The sequence below is a fragment of the Colobus angolensis genome, unplaced genomic scaffold, assembly GCF_000951035.1.
Source record: "Colobus angolensis palliatus isolate OR3802 unplaced genomic scaffold, Cang.pa_1.0 Scaffold21, whole genome shotgun sequence".
NCBI lineage: Eukaryota > Metazoa > Chordata > Mammalia > Primates > Cercopithecidae > Colobus > Colobus angolensis.
The window spans coordinates 2009894-2015392 of NW_012115266.1; positions in this window are offsets into that span (position 1 = coordinate 2009894).

The following is a 5499-nucleotide window of genomic DNA, read 5'->3' on the forward strand; positions in this document are numbered from 1 at the left end:
CCAGCTACTTGGGAGGCTGAGGCAGGAGAATGGCGTGAACCCGGGAGGCAGAGCTTGCAGTGAGCTGAGATCACGTCACTGCACTCCAGCCTGGGCCACAAGAGCAAAATTCCATCTCAAAAAAAAAAAAAAAAAAAAAAAAATCAACTTTTTTGGGGGTATAAATAACATAGAATAAAATGCACCTATTTTAAGTGCTCAATTCCACATGTGCATGCACACACATGTTAACTACCATCATAACCCATAATCCATTTTTCCATTTCTGACTTTTACCTTTTTTCTTTTTTTGAGACGGAGTCTTGCTTTGTCCCCCAGGCTGGAGTGCAGTGTGGAAAACCCACACATTGGGCTGGGCACAGTGGCCCACATCTGTAATCCTAGCACTTTGGGAGGTCGAGAGAGGATTGCTTAAGGCCAGGAGTTCGAGACTAGCCTGGGCAATGTAGTGAGACCCCTGTCTCTACCAAAAATTAAAAAAAAAAATTAGCTGGGCATAGTGCACACCCATAGTCTCAGCTACTTGGGAGGCTGAGGTGGGAGGATGGTGTGAGCCTTGGACATCAAGGCTGCACTGAGCCATAATTGTGCCACCACAGTCCAGCCTGAGTGACAGAGAAAGACCCTGTCTTGAAAAAAAAAAAAAAGAAAACCTACACATGGATGTCAGAAGTGTTGTGAGTAGAACAAGCTTTTCCTTTATCAGTTTTGGCAATTACGAATACAGCTGCTATAAACGCTTCCTACAGATATTCGTGTGGACATATGTTTTCATTTCCCTAGAGTAAATACCTGAGTGGGACTGCTGGGTCATATATATATGTATGTTTAACTGCCAAACTGTTTTCCAAAGTGGTTGTACCATTTTCCATTCCCACCAGCAACTCTATGGGAGTTCAGGTTGCGCTGAGTCTTCACAGATACTTGGCATTTTCATTTTGGGCCTGGAAGTGGGGTTGAAGGGAACCCCCACGACGCTGGTGCTACTGTTACTGAGGGTTCATTCCACAAGGGGGTTCAGTTTGTGAAAATTCATCAAGCTGTAAACGTATATATGCACTTTTCTGTACGTATACTAATCCTCAATAAAAACTCCTTAAGCCATATCAAATACACGTGAACTAAATTAAGTAACAATTTATTGAAATTAACATGCTTTAAAAAAATCGAAATAAAAAAAACTCAGAGTAAGTCCGTAGCAGCCTGGTTTCATAATCCTGAAGATTTTTCCCCGGCCGTTCATGGTGAATACCTAAAAACCAAATCATTACTTCTGAACATTATAAGAGGCATGTCAGGAGGCTCAGTCCAATAACGCATATTTAATTTCACTCCTATCCCCATCAATGATTCACTTTTATTCTCAAAATTCTCATAATTGTAATATTCTTAGTTTTGTGTTCAGAACATAAAAATAAACCTTCTATTTTCAAATAATGACAATAAAGGGTGGAGCATGAAGGGGAGTATTGGCTTCCTCCCGAATGGGAACTCCCTTTAATGACAGAGAACAGCTCCTTCCAGAGGGAGTTTCCCGTAACAAGGGAAGGGCTTCTGCCTGGTGTGACAAAGGTGGCACCATGGAGGGGTTCGGAATGGTTTGGGACTCAGGGACTTCAAGTCGTTCCAAAGTCTAGAGAATCCTCTTCCAAACACCAGAGTCCTGCTCTTTTGTAATCAGTAATAGTAACAATGGGTCCAGGTGTGGTGGCTCACGCCTGTAATCCCAGCACTTTGGGAGGCCAAGGTAGGCAGACTATCTGAGGTCAGGAGTTTGAGACCAGCTTGGCTAACATGGCGAAACCCCGTCTCTACTAAAAATACAAAAATTAGCCAGGTGTGGTACTGCACGCCTGTAATCCCAGCTACTAGGGAGGCTGAGGCAAGAGAATTACTTGAACCCAGGGGGTGGAGGTTGCAGTGAGCCAAGATTGCGCCACTGCACACCAGTCTGGGCGACAGGACAAGACTCCATCTCAAAAACAAAACACACAAAACACAGTGGCTAATATTTACTCACTCCTCTCTGTGTCATGCCCCATTATAAGCAATTTACACACACTTATGTATCATTGAATTCCCATAAGCATCTGATGAGGCAGGACCTATCACTCCTCTATTTCAGAATACAGTTCTCATGAGTCATAGATTTCACATTTGCAAATTCACTTAGTAGGTAAAATTTATGTGGAACCCCACCGCCGCACCCCCCTGCCCCCGGCACATACACACACAAATCAATACTTGCAGCGTTTCTGAGGTCATGAGCCTGTACATGCCATGTGCCTGGAGTGGGGAAAATCGGAGTTGCCATGTGCTGGAGTCCCTGGCTGAGACCCAGCAAGGACGCTCTCTCTGCCCTCATTTCTGCTCACCTGTAAACAAGGGTCCATTTCTTGGTCTGTTTAGCGCTACATCTTTGTAATTTTTTGCTTTTTTTTGGTGGTGTTTTGCTTTTTTAAATGGCCCACACACATAGGGTTGAAGTGTTATCTAGTGTTCCTCAGTGCAAAAGGTCTGTTTTAGGGAGAAAATACATGTTAGAGGTACTTCATTCAGGCATGAGTTATATATGCTGTTGTCTATGGGTTTGATACCAGTGGGCTGGGGAGGTGCCCAAACGCAGGGGGGACTTTAACCCCAGGCTTTTGACCTCATTACGAAAAGGAATTCAAGGATGAGTCAGAACATAGTGAAAGTACAGATACTGATTACAAGGTGAAAAGTACATACTCAAGAAAGAGGAATGTGGGCCTACTCCAGAGAGAGTCGAGCAATGGTTTGGGGTTTCTATCTTTATGGGTTTCTTTAACAAAGAGGTAGAATATTCATGAAAATTCCTGGGAAAAGGTGGAGATTTCTTGGAGCGGTGGTGTCACCCATTTTTGTGCCAAATGTGAGTGTTCCTGAAACTGTCATGGTGCTGGTGGTTGAGTGTTTAGTATATTAATGAGCACACAATGAGGTCCTAGGGGAAGCCTAGGTCAAGTCCAGCGCCATGTTGGGTCCAGTCAGTCTTAGCCAGCTTGGTTCACATCTTGGGTTTTCAGGGTCTTAGCAGACGATAGACTCTAGTCATGTAAAACTGCTGCCTGGAATTTAATTCTCCTGTGACTACCCTGGATTATTCTCATCCCATTTTCAATGTTAATTAGTGAGTCAATAATAGACATTAAATAAGGCTTCTTTTTGTTTGTTTCTGTTTTGTTTTGAGCTGGAGTCTTACTCTGTTGCCCAGGCTGCAGTACAATGGCACGATCTTGGCTCTCTGTAGCCTCCATCTCCGGGGTTCAAGTGATTCTCCTGCCTCAGCCTCCCCAGTAGCTGGGACTGTAGGCACGTGCCACCACGTCCAGCTAATTTTTGTATTTTTAGTGGAGATGGGGTTCCACCATGTTGGCCAGGCTAGTCTCGAACTCCTGACCTCAGGTGATCCACCTGCCTCGGCCTCCCAAAGTGCTGGGATTACAGGCATAAGCCACTGTGTCCGGCCTAAATAAGGCATCTTTAAATAGAAACACACACAAAAAAACAAAGTAATGTGTATCGATCTGTTGATAAAAATGTGATCAGAGGCTCACAGGAACCTAACCCTGTATCTTCCCTAGGAGCTGCGGTTTCCAAGGAGCAGTATTTGCCAAATCCATGTACTGGGTGCCTTTATTCAACATAACTGCTGCCAATACCAGAATTGACTATGACGACGAAACTGAGGCACAGAGCCTAAGCCTCTTGTTTGTTGTCATTCAGCAAAAAAATGAAGGAGCCAGGATCTGAAGCCAGGCAGTGTCATTCCAGAGCCCTAACTTTCAAATGTCGTATCTAGCAAGGTCTTACATTCAAATGACATTGTAAATTCAACAACAAAGAGGACCAAGCTCCAAATTTATTCAGCTATTTCTGCACAGAAAGCTCCTGAAATGATCAGCGCCCGGAGACAAAAGGTACAGGATGTAAGTATAACGTTCTCTATGTTATCCACAGCCCTCAGAAGCAGCTGGTCTGCCTGGCTTTACTCACCCTAACACTCCACAGAACAGTTACGCAGTTCCCAGAGCTGTGCCTTCACTGGACACTAGGTTTCAGGTGACCCCAAAGATGCTATCAGAGAATATGACTTTCCCATAGGAGAGAATGGGTTTCCCGGTATGTTGGACCATCTCAGCCAGATATTTCTGTTGTCAGAAACCCATCAGTAACACTCTAGAGTGGAGATCAGCAGATATATTCTGTAAAGGGCCAGACAGTAAAGGACTTGTGGGCCATATAGTCTCTACAACTAGTCGACTGTGCCCTTTTATCAAAAAAGCAGCCACCTATGCAGCCATTAGGTATTAGACAATACCTAATGAAAAGGCATGACTCTGTTCCAATAGAACTTTATTTAAGAAAGCAGATGGGCTGGGCGCAGTGGCTCACATTTGTAATCCCAGCACTTTGGGAGGCCCAGGCGGGCAGATCACAAGGTTAGGAGATGAAGACCATCTTGGCCAACATGGTGAAACCCCGTCTCTACTAAAAAGTACAAAAAATTAGCTCGGCGTGGTGGCGCATGCCTGTAGTCCCAGCTACTTGGGAGGCTGAGGCAGGAGAATGGCGTGAACCCGGGAGGCAGAGCTTGCAGTGAGCTGAGATCACGTCACTGCACTCCAGCCTGGGCCACAAGAGCAAAATTCCATCTCAAAAAAAAAAAAAAAAAAAAAAAAATCAACTTTTTTGGGGGTATAAATAACATAGAATAAAATGCACCTATTTTAAGTGCTCAATTCCACATGTGCATGCACACACATGTTAACTACCATCATAACCCATAATCCATTTTTCCATTTCTGACTTTTACCTTTTTTCTTTTTTTGAGACGGAGTCTTGCTTTGTCCCCCAGGCTGGAGTGCAGTGTGGAAAACCCACACATTGGGCTGGGCACAGTGGCCCACATCTGTAATCCTAGCACTTTGGGAGGTCGAGAGAGGATTGCTTAAGGCCAGGAGTTCGAGACTAGCCTGGGCAATGTAGTGAGACCCCTGTCTCTACCAAAAATTAAAAAAAAAAATTAGCTGGGCATAGTGCACACCCATAGTCTCAGCTACTTGGGAGGCTGAGGTGGGAGGATGGTGTGAGCCTTGGACATCAAGGCTGCACTGAGCCATAATTGTGCCACCACAGTCCAGCCTGAGTGACAGAGAAAGACCCTGTCTTGAAAAAAAAAAAAAAGAAAACCTACACATGGATGTCAGAAGTGTTGTGAGTAGAACAAGCTTTTCCTTTATCAGTTTTGGCAATTACGAATACAGCTGCTATAAACGCTTCCTACAGATATTCGTGTGGACATATGTTTTCATTTCCCTAGAGTAAATACCTGAGTGGGACTGCTGGGTCATATATATATGTATGTTTAACTGCCAAACTGTTTTCCAAAGTGGTTGTACCATTTTCCATTCCCACCAGCAACTCTATGGGAGTTCAGGTTGCGCTGAGTCTTCACAGATACTTGGCATTTTC